This window comes from Dendrobates tinctorius, unplaced genomic scaffold (genome assembly GCF_039654945.1).
Source record: "Dendrobates tinctorius isolate UK_male_01 unplaced genomic scaffold, ASM3965494v1 ptg000008l, whole genome shotgun sequence".
Classification (NCBI taxonomy): domain Eukaryota; kingdom Metazoa; phylum Chordata; class Amphibia; order Anura; family Dendrobatidae; genus Dendrobates; species Dendrobates tinctorius.
In genome coordinates this window covers 43494584-43509009 of record NW_027361676.1, presented here as the reverse complement: position 1 = coordinate 43509009, position 14426 = coordinate 43494584, and positions in this window count along the sequence as shown.

Sequence of the window (14426 nt, the reverse complement as noted above, 5' to 3'; positions counted from 1 at the left end):
TATAGGAGCAAAAATCTGGACAAATTAGCTGCAAAAAAAGGACTATGTATGAGGCAGTGATGCACACTGAGCGGACTGCAACCAGCGGTGGCTGTAGAACACACTGCAACGTGAGCTGCACTCACACACAGAGAGACCTATCAGACAACCAAAAACAGTGCAGAGAAATGGGCTATAGCACTGAAAGGCTGCTGAAAGGCTTCGCTGTCCACTCCTTTAGTGTTTGCAACCAACGTATATGGATACGTATGGAAGCACACTATACAGGAGAAAAAAAAAGCAGCAATAAAAGAAAAATGTGTATGAGGCAGAGACACACGCTGGGCGGCCTACAAGCAGACGTGCCTGCAGGACGCACTACACAGCGTGGGTCTGCACTCACACAGCCCTTGCAGACAGCTATTAAAACAGCGCTGCTGGGCTAAAAAAATGCTACAGTGGTGGATTATGTACCCTGGGTAGAGCAATAGATATGTTTAATGATCGCTATTTCTAACTGTCCCTCACAGTCTTCAACAGCAGCCTGTCCCTAACTGAATTCACAGCAGAGTGAACCACAGCAGAGTGAACCCGAAATGGCTGCTGCTGCGGTTTTTATAGTGCATCATGACATCATTTCAGCAGCCAATCACAGCCATGCCAGTAGTTAACATGCCTACATGCCTAACAGGATGTGCCCACACTTCTGAGGATCCCCATTGGCTGAATCAAATCGAGCGGGCTGCTAGCATTATGGGAACTTCCGATTCCGGTATTCGATATGAAAAAAGTATCGGAACTAAGTATCGGAATTCCGATACAGCGAATATCGGCCGATACCCGATACTTGCGGTATCGGAATGCTCAACACTATTTACTAATTTCTAGTGAGATCAGAATTGTTTTATACATGTTTTAAACCATAATACTAATAATTATAGTAATAATAATAACTAATACCAATATTGTTGACATATCTATCCAAAAACGTTTTCAGACCCTATCTATCACTGTGCATTTTATCCATGTTTATAAAAAATCATGTTTTTAAAGGGATTGAAGTACACAAGATACATCAATGACAAAATAAAAGAGCTGTATCTCACAGAATGCGGCAGCACAAAAATGAATTTCTTATGTTATCAAATAAATAGTTTAAAAGGAAAAAAAATTGCAGAATGTTTATGCATTGCTTTCCCCCCAAAATATGTAAAAGTCAATAAATAAATTAAATGTACCTTAAAATGATGTCGATAAAAAAAACACAAGTCATGAATCTTGAAATTTAATGGCCTAAAATATTCCAGTGCTATAAAATTATTTTATTGTGCAAAATGTCAAAAAAATACATATTCAGCACATTTTCAGAAATATTGTATTTATACCACTCATTAAATAGTATAGAATCCTAAAAAGCAATGAGACAATTGTTTATTTGTTTTCAACATCTCTCCCACCGAAAAAAAAATATATGACTGATAATTAATAAATAATATGTGCCTTGAGATACCTAACTATTGCAGCATTGCAATATACAATTTTAGAAGGCAACCACAAACACATAACATTCAAATAAAATGCAATGATTTTGAAATGCACAGATAAAAAAAAATGTTCTGTCCTAAAGGTCTAAAATCAGTCACAAATGTTCTTTAGAATTTTACATAAAAAATATGTTTCTTTTTGTTTAGAGTTTCCTTTCATCTGCTGTCTCTTGTAATGTTCACACTGACTAGACTTCTTCTAATAAACTGTTGGCACTCCTGTTTGTTTCTCTAATATTTAGTGCAGCCAGTATTGCTAATTAAATATTTCATGTTTGAATAATGTTTATTAATTGCAGAAGATGCTGATCCAGAAACACAACCTGATTGCGAAGTGGCTGAAGGGAGCCAAAAAGATGTATTTTCATAGACATGGGAAAATGAAAATTATTGTAGCTTCTGATGATTCATGCTGTTTGCCTGAATCAATTTTGCATGCTTCATTATGCAGAATACACCATATGTTCCCTTATATTTCAAATAGAATATTATCCCAGCATTCAAAATCATCAATTTTAATCAGATATAGTTACTCATGTCAATGGCTATTTTCTTACTTTACACTGTAGATTAATATAACTATGTTCTTGTCTGGAATTCTCCATTTCAGAAATTCACATCTGTCACTGATTTAATATAAGCATGCAAACGATCAGTGGTTAATGCAGTATACCATCCTTGCATATACAGTCATGGCCAAAAGTTTAGAGAATGACACAAATATTATATTTTCACATGATCTGCTGCCCTCTGGTTTTTATGTGTGTTTGTCAGATGTTTTTATCACATACAGAAATATAATTGCAACAATATTATGAGTAACAAAAGGTTATATTGACAGTTAGAATGAGTTAATGCAGCAAGTCAATATTTGCAGTGTTGACCCTTCTTCTTCAGGACCTCAGCAATTCTCCCTGGCATGCTCTCAATCAACTTCTGGATCAAATCCTGACTGATAGCAGTCCATTCGTGCAAAATCAATGCTTTTATTTTGTCTGAATTTGAAGGTTTTTGTTTGTCCACCCGTCTCTTGATGATTGACCACAAGTTCTCAATGGGATTAAGATCTGGGGAGTTTCCAGGCCATGGTCCCAAAATCTCTATGTTTTGTTCCCTGAGCCATTTAGTTATCACCTTTGCTTTATGGCAAGGTGCTCCATCATGTTGAAAAAGGCATTGTTGATCGCCAAACTGCTCTAGGATGGTTGGGAGAAGTTGCTCTTGGAGGACATTCTGGTACCATTCTTTATTCATGGCTGTGTTTTTAGGCAAGACTGAGAGAGAGCCCATTCCCTTGGCTGAGAAGCAACCCCACACATGAATGGTTTCAGGATGCTTGACAGTTGGCATGAGACAAGACTGGTGGTAGCGCTCACCTGGTCTTCTCCGAATAAGCCGTTTTCCAGATGTCCCAAACAATCGAAAAGGGGATTCATCAGAGAAAATGACTTTACCCTAGTCCTCAGCAGTCCACTCCCTGTACCTCTTGCAGAATATCAGTCTGTCCATGATGTTTTTCCTGGAGAGAAGTGGCTTCTTTGCTGCCCTCCTTGAGACCAGGCCTAGCTCCAAGAGTCTCCGCCTCACAGTGAGTGCAGATGCACTCACACCTGCCTGCTGCCATTCCTGAGCAAGCTATGCACTGCTGGTAGCCCGATCCCGCAGCTGAAACACTTTTAAGAGACGGTCCTGGCGCTTGCTGGTCTTTCTTGGGCGCCTTGGAGCCTTTTTGGCAACAAGGGAACCTCTCTCCTTGAAGTTCTTGATGATGCGATAGATTGTTGACTGAGGTGCAATCTTTCTAGCTGCGATACTCTTCCCTGTTAGGCCATTTTTGTGCAGGGCAATGATGACTGCACGTGTTTCTTTAGAGATAACCATGGTTAACAGAAGAGAAACAATGATGCCAAGCACCAGCCTCCTTTTAAAGTGTCCAGTGGTGTCATTCTTACTTAATCATGACAGATTGATCTCCAGCCCTGTCCTCATCAACACCCACACCTGTGCTAATGGAGCAATCACTGAAACGATGTTAGCTGGTCCTTTTAAGGCAGGGCTGCAATGATGTTGAAATGTGTTTTGGGGGATAAAGTTCATTTTCTAGGCAAATATTGACTTTGCAAGTAATTGCTGTTAAGCTGATCACTCTTTATAACATTCTGCAGCATATGCAAATTGCCATTAGAAAAAATGAAGCAGTAGACTTTGTAAAAATTCATATTTGTGTCATTCTCAAAACTTTTGGCCATTACTGTACTTGTAATTTCTTTTAAGAAAGAGCCATGTTTTGTTCATAGGACTGCTGGATGCTAAGTATGTGCATTTTAGTGTCTTAATTCTAAAAACGTCTCATTTTTTTTTGATTTTCATATTAGTCTAAACATGAGTTTCTTTCCTTGCAATGATGAAGTTAACGAAATTCAAAAGAAAAGCTACAAATTAAAGGGATTGTCCATGACGGACTCATTAATGACTTATACTTATGATAGGTCATCATTACTATGAGAATGTTGGTTGTCACGATGTGATGGTCTAAAGTAAGGGAAAGGGCACTAAAACGGTCCCTGGAACTGGGACTCTAACTATCCTTGTCCCAGGGGTACTTTTGATGGTAAAGAGGCCTAGGTATCCGACCTATTTTCCTGGGAAACCCTAATCTGTCCCTTCCCTCACCCAGTGAGACATGGGACAGTAATGTAAGGGAAACCTGACAAACAGACAGACAGAGATAACCAAAACCACTATTATCCAAAAATGCTCACATATAAACTCTCACAAACCTACTGCACATAGAATTCTTGAATAACTACTACCAACTCCAACTACACAGCTCAGCATTTTCCAGGAAGAAGAATCTTTCTCTAGCAAAGAAGAAATGCCCAGAGTTAGTATATATAGGGAGATGAGATGATGTCATCTGCTGCAGCTCGATGCAACCATCTGTATGCTCCCAGCCAGCATAGAAAGAGTCCGTATCCCTCTCAGCCCTGATGGAAGGGAAATCCATTTAAAATAGGACATGAATCACACTTTGTCAAAGAGGACCTACGATTGATTACCCACTGTGACAATCTAACTTCAGGTCTCAAGAGAGCACCCTCATTCTACAAGGAGTCACTAGACCCTCAGGACCAGGTTTATCCAGATGGGCTGCATAGAAGGACCAAATTAGTTTACTGGCATTAACCTCTGATGTCGGTACCCACATCCTCTCTTCAGGACCATACTTCTTCCAGTGCACCAAGTATTGTAAAGAGTGGTGAACTATACGAGAATACGAGCAATGGTAATGGCTCCACAGGCCATAGTTTTTGAGTAATGACCTGTGGAAAATGTGGATTTTGAAAGTTAGAGAAAGCTCGAAACAAAAAGTCACAGGATTAACTACGGTGAACACCTTGTAAGGACCAATGAACCTAGGGCTTAATTTCTAGGAAGGAATTTTCAGTTTAATATTTCTGGTAGACAGCCATACTAAATCATTCACACCCAGATTTGGACTTGACAACAGTTTCTTATCCGCCATGCATTTGTATTTGTCCACCATGATTTTTAAGTTGCTCTGAACCTTTTGCTATACAGATGAGAGTTATGAGGAAAATCGTTCCTCCCCAGGAACCCCTGAAGACTAGAGATGGGTGAATCTGAACAGTAAAGTTTGGCATCCGTACTGGAACCCTACTGTTCAGGCATGGACACCGAACACGAACTTCACCAGGAAGTCCGTGTTACTGTTTGGGTTCGGCCCCCAAACACCGGGTGTTTGTCACACTGTCATTTGCTTCTGATCGGAGGTAAAATCATCACTGCCAATCAGTCAGCTGCAGTTCCCATGCGTGTTATTTAAATAATTAAAAAATATGGCGTGGAGAGCCGATTGTGAAAACCAGCTTGGCTGAAGCTGACAGGTGAGGGGTGAAGCCCTCAGCTGTGAGCTTTGCCTTGCTGGTTATCAAAAATGCAGGGAAACCCATGCCTTTTTTTATTCTTTACAGTGCAGGAGCTGGCTGAATACTCCCATCAACCGCTCCTGCTCTCACTGTTATTAGCATCAGCAGGAGTCAGATGATGGGAGCAGTAGTCCCATCAGCTGACATGAGTGACCGGAGGTAAACTTTAAACCTGTCTTTTGACAGCATGAGAACCGCGGCTGTCTGACCGGTGGTGATCATTTTACTGCCGATCAGAAGCGGTGTTTGCCACACTGTCATGCACATGACAGCATGGCACACTGGATGTTCATGCCCCCATTCAAGTGAATGGGGTCTGGGTTTGGGTCCAGGTAATGTTTTGGTATCCAAACCCAAACTTTTGTAACTGTTTGGCCAAAACCGCCAGACCCTAACATCCAGGTGTCCGCCCATCTTTACTGAAGACTTATCTTTACTGAAGTCACGAACTGTAGATGGAAGCCATATGCACTAAAAATGGTGACTTACCAGTGGACTCAATGCAATGATTCTTTAAAGCTAACTCAGGTAATGGTAAAAAATATGACCAATCCTCCTGATTATCTAACACACAATAGCAGAGGTACGTGTCCAAACTTTGGTTAAGATGTTCAGTAAGATCATTAATTTGAGGATGGAACACCAAAGAAAAGGATAGCTGCATCCCCAGACAAGAACAAAATGCCCTGCATTATTTAGATACAAACTGGGTCCCTCGATCTGACACGACATCAGAGGGAAACCCATGAAGCTTCACGATCTCGGTGACAAACTCCTGAGCCAGGGTTTTAGCATTAGGGAGAGCAGGTAAAGCAATGAAGTGCACCAACTAACTTAATCTATCCACCACAACTAACATAACATTTTTACCAGAAGAGGAAGGAAGATACATAATAAAATCCATGGCTAAATGTGTCTCTGGTCAGTTAGGTATGGTTAATGATAGAAGAGCCCCAGATGGACGAGTATGCGGGGTATTTGAACGCGCACAGATATTATAGGAAGACACAGATTCAACTACATCCCGATGCAACCTTGGCCACCAAAAAAGATAAGAAAAGAGGTCCAAGGTTGCTTTACTACATGGATGGTCTGCGAGAACCGAGCTATGATGCGCCTATAAAACTTTGAGATGCAATGGTACAAATAATTTACCTAAAGGACAACCAGAAGTGTCCCCCTGAGTCTTCAATTAGCACTCCCTCGAGCTCAGAACACACAGCGGAAATGACAGCTCCTTCTTGCAAAATAGGGACAGAGTCTTCCGAACTACCATCTCCAGGGAAACTCCGAGATAAAGCATCGATGCTCTTTATCCTTGGACAGTAAGTGACAATAAAATTAAACTTGGTAAAAAACAAAGATTATCAAGCTTGTCTAGGATTAGGATGTTTAGCGGATTCAAGGTATAACAGATTTTTATGATCAGTAATGACAGTGACAGGGTGGACTGCCCCTTCAAAAAAGTTACCCACTTGTGAAAAGCCAACTTTATGGGCAAAAGTTCTCTATTGCCCACATCATAGTTCCTTTTGGCTGATGATGTAATCTTTCGTGGCTGTATAATCTGGTCTTGGGTAACTTTGCTCCAGGGAGCAAGTTTAAGGGGCAATCACACCCATGGTGGGGAGGCACTTCCTGCCACCTCTTTTCTAAGAACACATCCACAAAATAAGACACAAAATAAGACAGAAAAGAAGGTATAGATAGTTTTAGTGGAAACAGTAGAAATGATTGTTTTGCAATAACTTCAATGGGATCCATATCAAGATCCAAAATGTGGGGTCAGTGAAAATGTCATGATGTGACAGTCTAAAATAAGGGATAGGTGTCTCAAACTGTCCCTGGAACTGAAACCCTAACTAACTGCCCATTTAAAGCTATTGGTGGGCTTGTTATTGAAAAAGCTACACGTCCTGGCGATACATATCCATTAACTGCACTGACTGTGGTCATTGGCAGTTCTGTACAACTCCTTAACCCCTTACAGACATATGAAATACTGGTACGTCATATGCCGGTTCCACAACATCGATGCAGGCACGCATGCCGAGCCCACATCTTTCCCCGAACATGGTGGCTGATTTAATTAGCCATCATATGCCTCTAACAGCCATCGATGGATCGGAACTCCACCGGTGGCTGTTAATCTATTAAATCCTGCTGTCAATGTCTGCTGGCAGGTGGTGCATCATTCCATGTGCCCATCAGGGTGTCCTTTACGATGAGTTGTCATGACAGCCGGGGGTCTGCTGAAACATTTAACTGTTCATGGGAGAATTTTCATTATATATGTCACAAGATCAACCAATCACTGCATCAAGTATTGAATACAGTAAAAAAAAGTTTTAAAATATGAAAAAAATTTAAAAAAAAACTTTCAAATAACCTCCCTTCTGTCCCATTAATAAAAATACCCATATTTGGTAATGCTGCATTCATAAAAGTCTGAGCTATCAAACTCTAAAATGAATTAATCCCATCGGTGAATCAAGTAATGAGAAAAAAATTGAAAAGCCAGAATTGCGAACTGCCAGGTCAATTTTACTGTACAGTGGAACACGGTAAATGAAAAAATTTGTGAAATTGCACTTTTTTGCAATTTCAACGCACTTGGAATATTTTTTCCTGCTTTCCAGTATATCACATAATAATATAAATGGTGTCATTCAGAAGTACAACTTGTGCAACTTGTTCAGAAAATACCAAGCCCTCATATGGTCATATTGAAGGAAAAATAAAAAAGTTACCCTCTTAGAAGAAGGGGAGGGAAAAACAAATAAAAAAATGGAAAATTGCTGTAGTGTGAAGGGGTTAAACAAATTTACTTTTTTTTAAAGTGTCATGCTGTTTATGAACTTTACTTGATTGTATGCTTATAATATATGCTATTTTGTATAATTTTGGGAAAAATTCTGAGATATATCCCACTGTACAGTATACACACAGTAGGATATATTCCCCATTTGATCCTAATTTAAAAAATAAATCCATACCCTATGGTATACTTTATAATAATTTCCATAGTGCTAGCAAATAAAGTATCCTGTCATCCTTCTCTAAGCACAATCCTAATGCATGCAGCGAGACTGGCACTGTTCCTTCATCTTCCACATAGGGCCTGCTTGCCCAGGGTATATCTATGGAGGTTTAGCTATGCCAGCTGCTCTATACCCAATCCCATAAAATTCCACATGGAATATGTGTAGGATTCGGATCTTGTGTGCAGCTAAAACATTGCCCAACATGGTCATTCTCCTGTCATGCCACTTTGCATTAAATGCTGAAAAGCACCTGAAGAGTTAATAAACTACCTCACAACAGGTTTGAATATGTTGTGCAGCTCTGTTTTTAAAATGGTATCACTTTTGGGGTTTTTCCAATAAATAGATTCTCCAAAGTCATTTTCTAACTGAATATGTCCCTAAAAAATAAGTTTTGTAAATTTCCTTCAAAAAATTAAATATTACTGCCACAATTTTAAAACTGCTTACATCCTAAAAAAAAATATATTATTTTACACATGGTGCTGTTATTCATTAACTATTGTGTTGTTTGACCATCATTTAAAGTTTAAAAATTGCTAATTTTTAGAAATATTTGCTTTGCCACAATTCTGTCTCTGAGCTCCTTGGCCAGTTCCTTTGACCTCATGATTCTCATTTGGTCTGACATGCACTGTGAGCTGTGATTTCTTATATAGACATGTGTGCCTTTACAAATCAAGTCCTCTCAGTTTAATTAAACACAGATGAACTCCAGTGAAGAAGTAGAACCATCTCAAGGAGGATCACAAGGAAATGGATAGCATGTGACTTAAATATGAGTGTCTGAGCAAAGGGTCTGAATACTTATGACCGTGTGATATTTCAGTTTTTCTTTTTTAATACATTTGCAAACATTTCTACATTTCTGTTTTTTATTGAGTCAAGATGGGGTGCAGATTGTACATTAATGAGAAAAAAAATTAACTTTTTTGAATTTACCAAATGGCTGCAATGAAACAAAGTGAAAAATTTAAAGGAGTCTGAATTCTTTCTCCACCCACTGTATGCATAGATTTAGGTTCATATAGTCTAGCCCTTGGGGGATTTACCTTTTTTAATGATAAGTACTGAATCTGCAGTTTGCCGCGTTATCTCTGTAGGGACTTACCCCCATATTTTGATTATTTATGTTAGTTGTGTTTTCTTTGGGATTGTTTTAATGAATATCTATCAAACATATACTTTTTAAAAGGATTTCTATGTTACATAAAATATATTGTGTCACAAAAGACAATCTCAAAACTTACTGAGATATGTTGAAATGTTCCAGTTTTATTGCACATAAAGTGAAAATGGTCAGATTTGAAAAATTTTGTCTGGTCACTAAGGTCTGGTCACTTCGGCCTGGTCCCCATGCACTCTTGCTAAAGAGCATAAAAACCAGCACTATAAAAAGCCTATAACTCTGGAACTGTATATAAGATCTAAAAAAATCCTGAATATTCCAGAAAGCAGTGGCATTAAAATAAGAGCAAAAACTGGCCACTTTTGATCTCGTGAAATGTCCTATTTAACCGCTTTGCAACATGCACCGCACTAGTACTGCTCTGCGGGAGGTGCGTTCACGCAAGCCACAGTACTAGTATGGAGCTGCTATTTCCTGTCACTGCGCTGCATCGTGCCGTGATCGGGTTATGATGGCTGCTGTCCCTGACAGCAGACCATCCCTGCATGGCGCCCCAGGGGGCTGCACTACCCCCTCCCCGCATTGGTGATTGTTGAGATTGGCTCGTCAATTCTGACCAGCCGATCACAGCAATATGACAATAGAGTTATTTTTTAAAAAAGCATGTGACATGCTGTCATCCATGCTGTTTGAAGCAGCACTAATCACAGCCATCACAATGGGTGTGGTGATCACGGTGTCATTTCAACTCATTAACCCCTTCAGTGCAGATTGGCTGAACAATAGTTTCTGGCCAATCAGCGCCAATGGGGTTAATGTAATATAGTGAATACATTCTTCCACGCCATCTTTGTCTCAGATTTTGCATGCAGAGTGGTTGTGAGACCCCCCTGTGTACCAGAGAAAAAATCCATTGGTGGCCAGTGTGATCCGCCTGCGATTTCCTGCTTCCAGCACCTGTGTCCTTCTCCATTGAGATCCTCCTGCGATCCGTGCTCTGCCATGTGCTGGCTGCTGGCTGCTGGGTGACTCATCAGTTATCACAGCAGCAGCAGCAGCACCTCTCCATCCCTGTACCAGTCCCTCCTATCCCTGTTCCAGTACCTCCTCCTCCCCCTCACCTCCCCTTCCAATTGAATTTTTACTGCACTTTTTTGCTCTTTTTTTCCTGCACATAGCATTCGTGCTCTTCCTGTGTCCCCTGCACTCTGATCAGTATCACTGCTGATCACAGACTGCACCACGGGACTTTTTCTTTGTTTAGCTAGGTAGCATAGTGGACATAGCAGTATAAGTGACGTCTGAATTTAAAAAAAAAAAAAATAATAATAGCAGTTAGTACAGTGTAGTTTTAGAGACAGCAAGGTAGGGTAGCTGACATCACAATGTTAGTGACGACCGATTGTTTTTTTTTTAGAAAAACAAAACAAATAGTAGTTAATACATCATAGTTTTGGAGGTAGCGTAGCCAGCTTAACAGTGTTAGGGATGACAGATCTTCTTTTAGAGAAGAAAAAAATTGTTCAGAGTAGTTTTATAGGTAGCACGTTAGTGTAGCCAGCGTCACAGTGTTTGGTGATGACTGATCTTGCTTTAGAGAAAAAAAAACGTATAGAGTACCGTAGTTTTATAGGTAGGGAGTAGAGTTGAGCGAACTGGGTCGAAAAATTTCAAAAGTCGCCGACTTTTAGTAAAGTCGGGTTTCATGAAACGAAACCCGACTCTAGGGTGAGGTCGGCCACGAGCTCGGCGACTTTAGCGCCAAAGTTGTGTTTCAAAAGTTTGTTTTCCGCCCTGTTTCAGCCAATCAGGATCCACGGACACTGTGGGCAACGTGATGACATAGGCAGGGGGTCATCACCATCTTTGAGAAGGGCATGCAAGTGATTGGCTTGCTTTGGGGGGCGTCACAGGGAGTATAAAAGGGCGTGCACGCCGACCGCCATGTTACTCATGCTGATCTCAGAATAGGGAGAGCTGCTGCTGCTTCTGTAGGGAGAGCGTCAGGCAGGGAAGAAGACACCAAAAACTGATACTGCTGCTAGCGATTTTGCTTGTACAACACACCAGTCACTATGTGTGCAGTGCAAGTGGAGGCTATATTTTGCTGGATCAGCTGTGTTGGTTGTTAGGCTGCCTTATAAGGCTTCCTGATAGCTGCATTGCTGTTTTCCCACTGCTCTGCAAACTGCTTTTTTTAAAAGCAATCCAAATTTTTTTTTTGTCCTGGTGAGGTACTGAGCTTGCATTTTTTCACACCATACAGCGGTGTACGCTCCTCACACAGTACCGTGTAACGGCTGTTATCATGGCCACAGTAAAGCTATCTGTGTGTGACTCTGTAAGCATAAGTCGAGGACATGTTCCGTTCTTACAGACCTCCACCTTCTAGTTTTGTCTGGTTTTCAAACAGTTAAGTATATTTGCTGTTTGATCACATTCAAAACTATAGAGAGACATCGTGTGTCAGTCCGTATACTTAAAAAACACGGAGTTTGACAATTTTACGGACACCGGACAGCGGTGTACGTGCACGCTCCTCTCTCAGTACTGTGTAATAGCTGTTATCACGGCCACAGTGAAGCTATCTGTGTGTGACTCTGTAAGGATAAGTCGAGGACATATTCCGTTCTTACAGACCTCCACCTTCTAGTTTTGTCTGGTTTTCAAACAGTTAAGTATATTTGCTGTTTGATCACAATCAAAACTATAGAAAGACAGCATGTGTCAGTCCGTATACTTAAAAAACACGGAGCTTGACAATTTTAGGGACACCGGACAGCGGTGTACGTGCACGCTCCTCTCTCAGTACCGTGTAACGGCTGTTATCACGGCCACAGTGAAGCTATCTGTGTGTGACTCTGTAAGGATAAGTCGAGGACTTGTTCCGTTCTTACAGACCTACACTCTAGGGAGATTCCTATTCTGCCCATTTCTATATACACCTTGTAGTTTGTCATACACTAGCCAATTTCTGCCTGTGACATAGCGGTGTGATATTCACTGGGCCTCACACAATCCAACAGTGTCCACAAGTGTGTTCAGAAATTCTACATCTCCCCTGTCCTATAGTGACATTTTTCACACCTGCGACATTGAGACTGTGACATAGCGGTGTGATATTCACTGGGCCTCACACAATCCAACAGTGTCCACAAGTGTGTTCAGAAATTCTACATCTCCCCTGTCCTATAGTGACATTTTTCACACCTGCGACATTGAACCTGTGACATAGCGGTGTGATATTCACTGGGCCTCACACAATCCAACAGTGTCCACAAGTGTGTTCAGAAATTCTACATCTCCCCTGTCCTATAGTGACAATTTTCACACCTGCGACATTGAGCCTGTGACATAGTGGTGTGATATTCACTGGGCCTCACACAATCCAACAGTGTCCACAAGTGTGTTCAGAAATTCTACATCTCCCCTGTCCTATAGTGACATTTTTCACACCTGCGACATTGAGCCTGTGACATAACGGTGTGATATTCACTGGGCCTCAGACAATCCAACAGTGTCCACAAGTGTGTTCAGAAATTCTACATCTCCCCTGTCCTATAGTGACATTTTTCACACCTGCGACATTGAGACTGTGACATAGCGGTGTGATATTCACTGGCCCTCACACAATCCAACAGTGTCCACAAGTGTGTTGAGAAATTCTACATCTCCCCTGTCCTATAGTGACATTTTTCACACCTGCGACATTGAGACTGTGACATAGCGGTGTGATATTCACTGCGTCTCACACAATCCAACAGTGTCCACAAGTGTGTTCAGAAATTTTACATCTCCCCTGTCCTATAGTGACATTTTTCACACCTGTGACATTGAGACTGTGACATAGCGGTGTGATATTCACTGGGCCTCACACAATCCAACAGTGTCCACAAGTGTGTTCAGAAATTCTACATCTCCCCTGTCCTATAGTGACATTTTTCACACCTACGACATTGAACCTGTGACATAGCGGTGTGATATTCACTGGGCCTCACACAATCCACCAGTGTCCACAAGTGTGTTCAGAAATTCTACATCTCCCCTGTCCTATAGTGACATTTTTCACACCTGCGACATTGAGACTGTGACATAGCGGTGTGATATTCACTGGGCCTCACACAATCCAACAGAGTTCACAAGTGTGTTCAGAAATTCTACATCTCCCCTGTCCTATAGTGACATTTTTCACACCTGCGACCTTGAGCCTGTGACATAGCGGTGTGATATTCACTGGGCCTCACACAATCCAACAGTGTCCACAAGTGTGTTCAGAAATTCTACATCTCCCCTGTCCTATAGTGACATTTTTCACACCTGCGACATTGAGACTGTGACATAGCGGTGTGATATTCACTGGGCCTCACACATTCCAACAGTGTCCACAAGTGTGTTCAGAAATTCTACATCTCCCCTGTCCTATAGTGACATTTTTCACACCTGCGACATTGAGCCTGTGACATAGTGGTGTGATATTCACTGGGACTCACACAATCCAACAGTGTCCACAAGTGTGTTCAGAAATTCTACATCTCCCCTGTCCTATAGTGACATTTTTCACACCTGCGACATTGAGCCTGTGACATAGCGGTGTGATATTCACTGGGCCTCACACAATCCAACAGTGTCCACAAGTGTGTTCAGAAATTCTACATCTCCCCTGTCCTATAGTGACATTTTTCACACCTGCGACATTGAGCCTGTGACATAACGGTGTGATATTCACTGGGCCTCAGACAATCCAACAGTGTCCACAAGTGTGTTCAGAAATTCTACATCT